This window comes from Balaenoptera musculus, chromosome 6 (genome assembly GCF_009873245.2).
Source record: "Balaenoptera musculus isolate JJ_BM4_2016_0621 chromosome 6, mBalMus1.pri.v3, whole genome shotgun sequence".
NCBI lineage: Eukaryota > Metazoa > Chordata > Mammalia > Artiodactyla > Balaenopteridae > Balaenoptera > Balaenoptera musculus.
The window spans coordinates 21013323-21026881 of NC_045790.1; the positions used below are offsets into that span (position 1 = coordinate 21013323).

Genomic DNA, 13559 nt, shown 5'->3' on the forward strand with positions numbered 1-13559 from the left:
TCCCCATGGCAGAGGGCCAGAGGTCAGGTCAGTCCACAGGCGACCTTGTTTGTGACAAACTGGGAGTTGCTGGGCGTGGCCCAAGGCTTACCGTTGTCTAAGAGCAATCAGGGATTGGACCAGAGCTGCTCAAAATCAACATTATTTGTGTAAAGTTCTGCAGACAAAGTGAGCTGCCAAGTGGAAGATGGGCTATCACTTGCAGTCTCTGGGGGGTCTTGGACCCCCTCACCACTGTGCCATCTGAGAACAACTGTGCATTCCCCTGCACAGGGGTGACTCTGTCCCTCGCCCTGACCCCCGGCAGCTGGCCCGCTCACCGCGCACCTGGTAAGACTTCAGCAGTGCGGGTGCAGGGTAGGAGGGGGCACTGCGGGGGTGACAGAGACATGGGTTTGTTTAGACGTGGTCCTCAAAGAGCTTAGAAGGGGAAATCCATCACTACAGGTGGTCACAGCATGCGGGGTGGAGTAAGAAGCCTCAAACCAGCGGGTGGGCGTGATGGGCTGTGCCCCAACGGCTTGCTGAGGATCCACGTGGCCAGATTCCCAAGGATCCAGGGTCAGGCTGGTGAGTTTTATCCTCCCAACGTCTGTCCCATTTGGTCCCTCTTTCCAGTCATACCGCCGCCCCCAAGTTCACTGTCACCTGTTAGGCGTTCCTCCTCCAGTCTCTCTGGCCCTGGACTCCCCACGGCCCCCGGCCATGCTTGCCCACTCTGCACGATCAGCTGGGAACAGTCAAGGTCTACACGTCCCACCACTCTGCGCTGAAGCCAGCCCTGCATCCCTCACTCCGGCCACCCTGGCTGGTATATAGTTCCCCACAAGGACCCACACCCTCTGCAGAGCGGCCGACACTGCAGAACTAACCGGTGCAGATCTGGCCAGGTCAGCAGTGGGTCAGCTTGACTCTCAGCAAGGAGTGGGCCATGGGTGGTGTGTGCTGCCCTCTTTGCCTGGAAGCCCCCTCCCACCGTCCCTGCCCATAGAATCAGCACATGTCCATCCAAGGGGTTCCCACCTATGGTCAGCTGAATAGCCCCCAAAGATATCCACGTCGTAAGCCTGGGACCTGTGAATGTCACCTCATATGGCAAAAGGGACTTTGCTGATGTGATTAGGGATTATGGGGTGGGCCCAATGTAACCACAGGAGTTCTTACCAGGGGGATACTGATGGCAAAAAAGAAGATGGTGTGGTGATGGGACCAGAGACCGGAGTGATGTGTTTTGAAAATGGAGGAAGGAGCCAAGGGCCAAGGAACACAGGCAGCTTCTAGAAGCTGAAAAAAACAAGGAAATGCATTCTTCCCCAGAGCCTCCAGAAGGAACCAGCCTTGCAGACACCTTGGCTTCAGCCCAGTGAAACTGATTTCAGACTTCCGGCCTCTAGAGCAGTAAGATGATAAAACTGCGGTGTTTTAAGCACCAAATTTGTGGCCCCGGAAACTAACACACTGCCCATCCCCATCCTCAGAAGGCCTGCCGGCTCCTACAAGCTGGGCATTTCCCCCAGGACCTCCTGGCACCTGTGCGGAGCACGTGTGTGGACCCCCCTTCCAGCACAGGCGCCGTGAGAGGAGGGTGAGGCCTTCTGCCACCCACGTGTCGGTGGCCCCATGGCTCCCCACAGGCCACAGTGACCGCTGCAGTACTGGGCTTTGCAGAGCCCTGTGACCTGGTTCCCTGTTCAGGGCGAGGCCCTGAAGATGTGGGGGACTGAACCTCAACCACACGGTTCAGCAACAGCTGCCACCTGGAGGCATGGACCCACCAGTGACCGACCGGCTGGCCTGGTGACAACTGCCACCTGTTTGGCCATGGCTGCTCTGGTCAGAGGGAAAGTCCTTGGCCAAGGACAAGCCACTGAAGTCCCTTCCTGGGGTATTTCAACTGGGAGCTGAGGGCGCAGAGCCAGCCCTCACAGACTCGTGTAGGAGACAGGCCAGGGGCCCGGCCCAGACCCAGGGCTGGTCCCTGCAGGCCTCCAGGTGCCCCTGCAGCCTGGCTTGCCCTCGCCAGACTCAGCAAGTCCCAAGACGCTGGCTTTGTGTGTACAGATTCAAAGCAGCACGCCTGATGAGTAGGTGCACGATCACACACTTCCTCCTTGGAGCTTCTCTCAGAGAAAGGCAGGAGGGGCGGGCCTGCACCCAGGGGCTGGGCTTCGTTCTCTCACCCGGCTAGAGAAGAGCTCCGGTGCACTGAGGAGCCATTGGTCCATCATGCCTTATGGCCTCCAGGGCATCCGGAGGGGAGGCCCATCTGCCCACCAGCCCACCTGTCCTCCCTCACAGCCCAGGGGTGGAGGTGGGGGGCATGAAGCAAGCTGGGGACCCCAACCCAAGGCATCATGGGCTCCAGCCTAGACCAGCCACCTCCTGCCTTGGGGCCCTGATCTCAGTTCCCACTTGATCTAGGATCGACCATAAATTCCACACAGCAGGGTTTTTAAAAAATTTGTTTACTGATGTAATCTAAAAGCCCAAATACATCATGACCTTCACACAGATAGGGGCTCAGTAACCAGTTTTTGAATGAATGACTTAATGCATAATGATTTGGTTTGTAGGATGAGCACTTCAAAAATATTACAATTGGAAACAACGTTAAGGTTCCAAATTTAGAACTCTTCTTTACCAAAATGTGCTAATTTGGCAAGTCGTTCGTTGATTGTCTGTACATGTTTCTTTTTGTTTCTTTGTAGAAAAAGGGATCAGCGAGCTATAAAACAAACTGTGAAGGCCAAAGAATATATTGACATTGTTCAGAATGGTGTTTGCACGTTGCACAAGACAAATGAGAGGCCATCACACAAATAATAATCACAGAAATGCAAATTAGAACAAGGACAGTGCATTTCTCAATGACTGGGCTGGCAGAGTGCAGGGCTGTGTCCACTTCCATCAGGAGGTGGAGAGAGAGGCCCCCGCTGTCAGTGGGAATGCAGACTGACGCAAATCTTGGTGAGCAGCAGTTAAAATTGTATATCCCCAACCCAGGCCAAGCCTTGCAGCAGTACGTGTGTGGCAACAAAACCTCCGAACAACCGCATGTCCACCAGGAGAAGAGTGGCAGCCCCAGAGGAAGGCGGACGTTGCCAACTGGGAAAAATGTTTGTGATTATTGTGAGGCGAAAAACAGAGCAAGCTGCAGGCCTGCACGGAGATTATGATGCTATTATTTGTGGGAAAAAGTGTGTGTGTGTGTGTCCACAAGTATGTATGTGAGTGTCCATGTAGGTGTGCGTGAGTGTGCATGTGTGTGTGTAATTGTGCACGTGTGTTTGTCACACGTGTGTGCATGTGTCTGCTTTTTTAAGCATAGGGTGCAGTCAGAAATAATCATGATCTTGATCATAGTTAACTGAATTCCACCCTGTGCCAGGCACTGTTCTGAACACTTTACACATATTCATGCATTTAATCCTCCTAACAATCCTACAAGGGGGTTACAATGGTTACCTCCACTTTACAGATCAGGAAACTGAGGCAGGGGATAGCCACGTGACCTACCTAAGGTCCCACGGCCCGAAGGTGGCAAATCTGAACCCAGGTGACCCGGTTCCAAAACCCAGACCAGAATCCCTTTGTTCTGCTTCCAAGCCCAAAATCTGAAAGGCAGGGCAGATTACAGAACATTTTAAGTAGTGGGATGTTTTTCACTTTTCTTTTTTGTATCTTTAAAGTATTTTAGATTTAAAGCTATTCCTTTAAAAAAGGAAAGGAGTGACAAATTTTCCTTCAGGGTAAAACAGTGCTGTGGGATTTCTCCTCCTCCGCCTGAGATGATGTAAGTGAGCTTGATGGAGAAACACAGGTAATATCATGCAGTTATGCAATCAGGTGTACATTTCACATGAATTACAATGCACCTGGAGACACTGATGAAATCCAGGATGCCTAGAGCTGTCAAATGCGGTTTTTTTAAAAAAGGAATACACCAGCCCACACCCTGACTTCACAACCTATAATTAATTAGGGAAAGAAAGAGAGATCTGTCTGGTTTCGTGACTTCAACTTTCCACCTCAAATATAAAGTTCTAAGAATATCATTTGACTTTGCTCCTCGCTGCCTTTTCTTCTCACTCTCTCTAACTTTTTGATTTCTATTTTCAGTGCTGCTACCAAAATGAGAATGCAAATATATTCTGCATAATTCATAAGCTATACTATGAATGTTCAAGTGCTACTACTTGTGTCACAGCCACAAACGTAAGCACAAGTGCGTGCAGACAGCTGCTCTGTCTCTCGCTCCCGAGCCAGCCAATAGTGCCTGGAGTTAAACCCAGAACGTTTGTCCGCAATTCTGGTCTCAAATTCAACGTTTACTTAATTAACTAGAGAAGGCTAAGCTGTTCATCTCATGTGCTGAAAAATTGTGAAGCACTTTTCTAGGGAGCCTGGCTCCTTTGCTGGTGGAAAACACAGGAATTCTCCCACTACGCTGGTACTCCGTATCCTGTACCCCTTCCCATTCCCAGTACCTTTTTGTCTGCAGTTAGGTTTTTAAAAAATACTCATTGATTGAAATCCTAGCACATGTTCATTCACTAAATCAATGACTGCTATTTGTGGCTGGACCAGCACAATAACTTGCATCCTACCACCAGAGACCCTTGTCTAAGCAGCTTGGGTGGGCTCAGGCATGTGGATTTTAAAAACCTCCCAGGAGACTGCTGTATGCAGTCGGGGTTGGGAGCTTCCACACAAAGGGCTCTGTGAACAAACCCTGTCCTCAGAACCTGGCCTCTGCAAGGCTGTTTCCTCTGCCCTGAGCTCTGGCCCTTCCTCCAGGCAGCCAGCGGCCTCTCTGGACTGGGTGGGAGCCCTGGGATGCCCTCCCATAGCGCTTGGTCCAGGGGAACAGCTTCTCGTGTTACCAGCAGCCACCCGAGACCCTTGGGGAGGACCTGCCTCTATTCAGGGAAGCCCCTAGATGCACCCAGAGAAAAAGAGGGCACTGCCGGGGAAGGGGTGATGGGTAATGCACCTTTAGGCAATAAACAGGCCAAACTACCCTGCCCAGAAAATGAGGGGCCCGTGGGAGGGGAAGTAAAAAGGACAAAGACTCAGTCCCACAGAGACCGAGAGCCCTGGTGGCTGTGTGGTCTCACAACCTTTAAGGACCAGGATGTCCACAGGTGTCCCTGGTTCTATGACATCAACTGCCACTCCAGATGCTCTGGGGCTGTTGTGCTCTCTGGGGGGCACCCTCGAGTCCAGGAGGATGAGGGATACAGCATGGGTGGTGCCCCCCTGCAGCTGTGCAGAGAGGCAGCCCTGCTACAGCCTCAAGGCACACACCTGAGCAAGGTCACTGTGCACACCTGTGGGGCTGGGGGTGGGCAGGTGTCCTGCTAGGATGTGTGTCCGTACAGACTGAAACATTTCAGGGGAATCGGGGTCCAGAACGATTTCAGGGATTTGCATAACCTGGGGGGCAGGATCTGGCTTTCTTCACAGTGCGGGGTGTGGGCTGCATTGTTTCTAGATTTTACGGGAATGAGAGGCACCACGGATGTGTGGCCATGCCCACCAAGCACACACTGCACGCACCCCACACGCAAGCTCCCTAGGACAGGGTGGACACAGGGGACCACCATGAATACCAGCTGAGGACCAAAGGGGGTCACGGCAATGAAAATGGCTGCTGTGTAGGGAATACTGACCAATACTGGCACATGCCGCTCTTTGTCCAAACGTGACCTCATTGCATCCCTGCTCTGGCCCACAGGCCTAGAGCCACTTCCTCTCCCCTTGAAACTGGACCAGCCTGGCTATTGCTTTGACCACAAGCTACAGTAGAAGTGACCTTCTGAGATTTTGCATCCAGTCCTTGAGACGGTTTGAGCATCTACTTTCTCCCAAGTAGAGACGGAGCACTGTGTTACCAGGAGGTCCAGGCTGGACACACGATTGACCAGAGGCCCCTAGGAGAGGCTCTGGAGACGGGACACCCTCCAGGACATTCCAGCCGGTGGAATTCCCAGCTGAACATAGCCCCAGGTGCCACCCCAGCCGATGCCACCGGAGAAGAGCCGCCCCGCTGAGCCCTGTCCAAACCCTGATCCACAGAATTGCAAGAAATAAAAGTTGTGTTGTGCTGAGCACCAGATTTGGGGATGGCTTGTTTCCTGGCAATAACTGAACCACACGCAGGCACCTCTGTACTACAGGGGCTCTGCTGACCCCGAGTGCCCAGAACACAGACACGCATGTCCCTTGAGGAGGCTTGCAATGTGGAGGTGTCCTGGGTGACATTCTCGAGAGCCCTGCAGGTGAACGAGATGGCAGCGCAGGGGTGACCTTCAGGGGCAGTGGCTGTCTCACCTTCATGATTAAATGACAGAAAACAGATTTTGACTCTTAATAGGACTGGTTGAAGCTTGAAAAAAAGAAAAATACTGCTAAACTCCTTAAACTCTGGGGTGGAAAGAGAAAAATCCCAAGTGCTTTATTTTAGATATACTATTTTTAAGATCCCACACCAAAAAGCAAGCCCCCAAAAGGGATTCATAAAACCATTTAAAATATGGAATTAGCTGCTCTCCTAAATGTACACAGCAGCCTGGTTTCTATGAAGCCAGCCTGGGCCACAGCAAAGGGTCTCATCCTGTGACCTCGGGGTTGTTCACCACTTGCCAGGGCACAGAGCTCACTTTTCTGTCTCCCAGGCATCCTGGACATTCTCGAAGCCGCTGTCTCAGCACAGTCACCTGGAAGGGCTGAAGGTTTAGGCACCGAGGCCGTCAATGGCTTTCGGGCAGGAGGCTACCTTGGGCCACATCACAGGTGGGCTTCTCCACTGACAGAAGGAAGTGGCCTTGCGCTCAGCAAGCCAGGTGGAGGGGTTCCCTGCCCCTTTGCCTCAAGCCTCTCTCTGGGCCCAGCAACTTTATATACATGTACTTAATGTCCGCAAAGCCTGAGTGTCTCCAAAGAAAAGCCATTTCTTCCATTCGGAGGCAGGGCTTTCTGTGAGTAAGAGTTTGAAATGAATATAGGAGCAGACTTGTCCCCCCTCCAACAGAGAAATCATACTTGAAGGACTAGAGTTCCATCGATGAAGCGAGAAATGAGAAAACACAGCTTCTCTGGTCGAGAAGATGACCCGGGGTCATGGTCAGTGTCCCATCTCGGAAGTGCTAGGTCGAGCCAGATGCTGGGACTTTATTCACGGAATGATCTCCAGCAGCCTGAGGTGATGTGTCCTCACCCCACCAAGGTGAAGAGCCATGAGGGACCAGGCAGGTATGCCCTGGTCTGGACGTGCACCTGTTCTCTGATTACCTGGACCCCAGATCCATTTTCTGTCCTGCTTTGTGTCCCCAGAGGCTGTCCCATGGGAGTCTTGTGCCTTTGTGCCCCCCGGCAGGGTGTGTCAGTAAGTGGCATGAGCAGGAGATTGGAGGGCCAAACACGGCATTCTAAGGGGCCCTTTGACCACGGAAGAGTCACAGCTGTGCTAAACCCTCAGCATCCTCTGCCCTTTCCTCCTCGGGCTAGGAAGGGAGTGGGAGTAGTTGTGGGCCCCCCAGAAACCCACCGGGGGCTAGGAAGCTCCCAGGAGGGGAGATCTCATCTCACCCTGAAATGGTGCACACTTTGAATTCCTCAACCCAGCTTGGGATTGACTGGGCGGAGACAGAGGGGCATCTCTAACAATGTGCTGGTTTTCCAGTGCAATGCTCTGAGGGGCTTATGACGACACCTCTGCGGAAGGCTTGTTGGGGGGTTCTTAACAGCACCTTACCAGCAGCGTTTACTGCCACTAGCAGAAGAAACTCTCCCGGAGGATACGAGAAGGAAATGGGTGCGCCCAGGAATGGGGGACCCAGTTAAGTCATCACTCTAGTCAAACCCAATAGACACACATTTCAACCTCGCCAGGTTTCAGGAAATACAGAACCTTTTAGGAAAACAAAAATAAAATAAAACTGCCTGACCAATCAAGAACATAGAAATGGAAAAGCCATGATATGAAATGAAAGATGATGACATCGAATTAATGCCCATTTAGAACTAGAGCTGAGAACCATAGGATTTATGGTTACAGAAATGAAAGTGAATCTTTAAAACTGGGAGGAAAACTAATACAAAGTGCCCCGAGCCTCCTGCTTTTCTGGGCTCTTCTTGGCTAATTACAGTAAAGTACACGTGTTGTGGTGAGCAGAATAGCGGCTCACCCGGTACCTGCTCTAATCTCGGGAAGATGTCTGTGCCCTAATCTACGGAACCTGTAAATACATTAGGTTACGTGGTAAAGGGGGTAGGATAGCAGATGAAATGAAGGAAATTAAGATGAAGGATGCTAATCAGCTGACCTTAAAATAGGGAGATTTTCCTGGACAGCCTGGGTGTGTCCAACTTGGTCACAGGTCCCAGCTGTGGGTGAGGAGGACAGGAGAGACCACAGGTGCAGGAAAAGAACTTGACCTGCTGTTGCTACTCTGCAGAGGTGGGTGAGGATCTGAGCCCAGGGGTGCAGGCGGCCACCAGCAGCTCGAAAGGCAATGAAGCCATCCTCCCCTGGAGCCTCCAGGCAGAATAGCCATACTGACACTATGATCTCAGCTCCGGGAGACCCATGTCAGCCTTTGGAACCACCAAACTGTAACATAACAAATGTGTGTTGTCTGAAGCCACCAAGTTTGTGATGATTTGTTACAGCAGCAATAGAAAACTAATACAACTGTAAAAAAATTGGAAAAGGTATATGTATCGTTACGTGAAAACTGGATTATATTGTGCCAACTGAATTGTAACTGGCTTTTTCAACGTAACAGCACACAGTAAACATTTTTCTCTGACTATTATATACATACTTCTACAGCACGATCTTCAGTACAGGGAGTGCAAGTGCTAGAATGTATTTGTCCCATCTTCCTATTGCTGAGGGTTGTTTCAGAGGTTAACATTCTGGGCGCACATCCTTGATTAGTTTCTCAGGACGAATCCCCAGGACTTCAACTGCTTTGCCAAAGAACAGGAACTTCTTTTCTAAATGTGTGGCTTTAGATATCTAACATCATTGCTATGCAACCACTCCTTCAGCCCTGGATTCTCGCTGACACAGGGTGGTGACCATAGACTTACATGACTTTTTAAGGGGCTCAGCGAGATGGTTTCTTCTGAGAGGTCCTCCTCCCATGCCTCCTCGCTTCATTGTCAGATACTTTCTCTTGGGGATCCCATTGCTGGGGGCACAGCTGGGTGAGCTGGGGTGCAGAGCTCTCTGGACCCTAGGAAGCAGCCCAAAGGTTAGACAGTCATTCTTCCAAGGTTTAAAGGCCATTAAGTTTCATTCATCTGCTCCACTTAATTTTTGAAGTACTTCATCCTTTCTATTCCTTTTAAGACTTCATTCCCTTTCCAGACAATGCATTTGGGCCCTCGACTTGTCACTAGCACCCTTTCAAATTATTTTGAAATAGTCAAAACTTTTGATTCTCCAATGTGCTTTTGGCCAGAAGAAAGTGCTGTAAGAATTGTCATGTAGGGTCAGAAACACACACGCAAGTTCACCATGGTCTTTCTTAGAGTCCCCTGCTAAAAGCCGGGGAGTGCACCCTTTAGGGCCCTCGGGAACCTGGAGCCTCTGGTTGGCAAATGGACTGATGCCCCCTTTGAAAAAGTGTGCGCACAGTGGAGAGGTGGGGCAGGCGCGAGGGCTTCCATCCCAGCTCAGCCTTTGGGAAAAGTGCTAGTGGGAGTCTAGCCTCCTCCCGTAGCACACACAGGCTACATTCATTCATGGGCTATTGAGATCATTTCATCAAACAGAAGCCGGCTGGGCAGTTTCCCGGAGCCTCCAACACCGTCCTGGCCTGACCGTCCCCTGCACCCTCTCTGACAGCCTGATGGAGCCAGGCGGGAGGTTCTTCGAGCCCCGGCAGTCCTCTGACACTGGCCTGCCCAGCCTCGCTCTCCCCATGCCCTCCCGCCCCTGGAGAATCACGCTCATCTTCCTTTTTCTCCTCTGATACGTCACCATGCCCATCCCAAGAGAAAGCACTCTTTTCCTCAGCACAGTGTGTGTGTGTGTGCGTGTGTGTGTGTGTGTGTATATGTAGAGTGTGTGTTTGTGGTGCGTGTGTGTTTGGTGTGTGTATGTGTGGTGTTTGTGTATGAGGGGGTATGTGTGTGTTTGTGGTGTGTGCAGGGGGGATTGTGTACCCATGTGTGTACCTGTGTGTCGGGCACATGTGAGGTGAGAACTGCGAGCTGTTTCCCTTATTTCGAGAAAGCACGTGCAGGTTAAAATACAGTGAAGACTGAGCGGAGAAAGTTTCTAAGCAGCAGAACCCCAAATCCTATTGGTGAGTAGTCTGGATTTGGGGGGAAACCGCTTAAAAAACTGCTTGGCATTGGGAAGGGCGTGCTCAGTGAGCAGAGGCCGAGAGGGCTTCCTGGGGGTGTCCATTCCCTTCCTGGGGGTGTCCATTCCCTTCCTGGGGGTGTCCATTCCCTTCCTGCGCTGGCAGAGCCTGCTCCCCGGCTGGGTACCTCTCCCTGGGGACCACGGCGAGCGCTCAGCGGGGAGGCACAGCCCCAAGAGCCTGCGCTTGCTCGGGCCTAGACCGAGTCTGGGGGCCACCAGCACAATTCTCCACCAGGAGAGGTGCCGTTTCCAGCTTCATTTTATTTCTCAGACTCAAGCCAGTCTCTCCCAGGATGAGCAAGGGCTCCATCCACCCCCTGACTTCTCTAGGCTTTACATCACCCTGTTAGCATGGGAGTCATTTCACAGACAACAATGCTGCACAGGGGCGTGGAGAGCCTCTACAAGCCTGGCACACATCGCCCGCCAGGCAAGACAGCACCGGGTACTTTGCGAGGGAGGCTGAGCTCTTGGCCTATCCCCTCAAAGTCCAGTGCTCCGGCCGTTTCTCCCTAAGTCACGACGGGCATCAGGCCTCCCCGGCCTGGACCTCATCTCCACCTCATCTCCAAGCCCAGTGTCTTCACTGAGGGGGGCGACTGCTCCCTGCATCAGGCTTCAAGGGTTCTGGCTGACCTCGAGATCCTGCAACCAGCGCCTCCAGGGGCGCAGCGCTGGTCCCCATCCTCAGGCCGCATTTCTCAGAGGGGCAGACACCTGTCCCCAGCTTCAAGCGAGGAGCAGCAGTCATCAGCTTGAGAGTCTCCAGAGCAACAGATGGTAATTTGTTGACACTGAGAGATTTAAGGGGACTCAATCGCAGTCCTACTGAAAAAGCTTTCTCTAAAATAAGAAAGCACACAGATTCCTCAATGCACAGAAATTGCTGACAGCTTTGTTTTCAACCCAGCAGGAGTAAAAAGAAGCTGACAACTTATTTTTGCAGGTTATACTCATTCAAGTCTACTTTTAGATCTTTTTCCTAAGTAAGTGCACCGGAATAACATTCAGTTTGAAAAATCACCATCTGTTCCGAGCAGTAAGCCCCGTCTCATGGGGTCTGGGGTGGGCATGCCTGGCTGATCAGGGCCGTCCCTGCGGACAAGAACAAAGGGTATTTTTTGTCCCCAGAGTGGTGCGGAGAGAGCGCCCTGGCAAGAGTCACTGGCAGTCGGCATCGTAAATGTCCATCAAACAACCCCAATCTATTTTATTTATAAATTGAGCACCACAAAAAAATGCCCTCGGCTTTTAAAAAGAAGTTCAAATAATCCTTTGTATTTAAATAGATTTCTTATGAAAAGACCATCCAACCTTATCTTGGTTGTTAAGATAAAAATTAACCTATGGAAAAAGAGCCAACGCTCGATGCTATAAAAGGCCCCCTTCCCCGCCTAATTTTCCGGTTTATGAGAGCCGTTCCCTGCCTCTCTAGCCGAGTTCTTTCTCGAAGCCCCACTTGGGAGTGACTCACGCTTTTCTGTGGAAATGCAGTTGGTGCATGCAATAACATCACGACAGTGGGAATCTGACATATGAGTAACGGGCTCTGGAAACAGTACTGGCATGTGGCGCGTCCAGGGAGGGCCAGGGTGACAGCAGGCAGGCCCCAGGCCCACAGGCTTGACCAGGCCGGCTGGGCTCTGGCTATTTTTAGCCTCCACTGGACTTAGCTCACTCCACCCTCTGGAATAACCTAGATCTAAATGCCATTTTTCTCCTACAAGCCAGAAGACATCTGCAAGGAAGGCTGTAGATTTAGGTGGTCAGTACAGGCGTGGAAGGCGTGACAACAAAGATGATAAACCCATCCCAGCGAGCCCACCCCATGGGTTCGGGGACCTCGTGGTCATCATGCAGTGGCTCCTGCGGTTTCTCAGCAGGACTGCCCATGTGCCCAGCACTGGGGGTGCTGTCTGTCTGCACAGAGACCCCGAGACCCGCACAGAGCACAGCGAGGAAGCCCCCTTGCTGGTCATTATTTTTGGCCTCTCTGAACGTTTTCCAAAATAAATACTGAAAGGAAGTCATGCTTGCTCACATGCACTCCCTTTCTCTCTCTCTCTCTCTCTCTCTCTCTCTCTCCAAATACAGAGTCCTTCTTGGGGAAACCAGTACTCAAAATCCTAAGTGCAGTAGTTATGACATAGGATTTCCTAACCCGCAGTGGAGTTCAACTGAAACTTAAGCACAACAAGTTGCCTCTTATCAGCACCTTGTTCCAGGAAGCAGCTCTGTGCTTGTCACCGCCCTCTCCGGAGCCTCCGGGCACATAGGCAGCATCAGGCAGCCCGGGGACCTGCTTCTTGCACCTTTGCACTGGCTCCGGGATGACTCCTAAGTCAATGTTTACCCACCCTCTTGGCTTTCGATGAAGCCAGAGTGTGGGAGGTCGCGTGGACTGGAGCCTCTCCGAAGCTCGACTGGTGGACAAATGCGTCCCCTTAGCAATGAAGCTAAAACTAGAACAGGCCAGGCTCCTCAGCTGAAGTGGAAAGAAAGGGCCATGAGAGTAGGGCTGTAGCCTGAATTTCACACAGCTCGGGTTCCGTCTGCATTAAGACACCTGCCTGTCACCGCCGTCCCGTGAAGCCAAGAGAACAAGGTTATTGTACCACCTGCTCTTCGCAGAGAAGGGAATCAGGGCTTTGGAGGAGAGTGTATGGGCAGTGGGGAGGCTGCTGGATTCCTGCTTCACCTCCTTCTCCCTTTTCTCATTTTTCTCATGAGAACATGTGGCTGCACTGCAAGCTAGCTAATCTTACATCCCTTCTAAGTGTCTCACCAAACATGCAGGCACTGTGTACATTGTTCACGAGAAAGAAAACCAAGCATTCTCTTCTTTAGAAGTTTTATTTACAGAACAGGACGTGTGATTTATTTATCTCTCCCTGTCTCTCTCTCTCTCTCTTTTTTAAATTGAAGTATAGTTGATTTACAAGGTTGTGTTAGTTTCAGGTGAACAGCAAAGTGATTCAGTTATACATTTATATATACCTGTTCTTTTTCAGATTCTTTTCCCTTATAGATTATTACAAAATATTGAGTATAATTCCCTGTGCTATACAATAGGTCCTTGTTGGTTATCTATTTTATATATAGTAGTATGTGTATGTTAGGACGTGTTATTTAGAAAAAGTCCACTGGTGTTGCCTAGTCATCTTGCAGCAGAAAA

General features: G+C 51.1%; 1 long non-coding RNA gene across 1 annotated transcript; it reads right to left on the reverse strand.

Moving 5' to 3' along the window:
- Positions 1-8722: 8722 nt before the first annotated feature.
- Positions 8723-11922, reverse strand: LOC118897412. Its single transcript, XR_005020423.1, has 3 exons — positions 11859-11922; positions 11021-11227; positions 8723-9245 (listed from the first exon to the last, which is right to left on the reverse strand). It is a non-coding gene; the product is annotated as an uncharacterized LOC118897412 (long non-coding RNA).
- Between the last annotated feature and the right edge of the window lie 1637 nt (positions 11923-13559).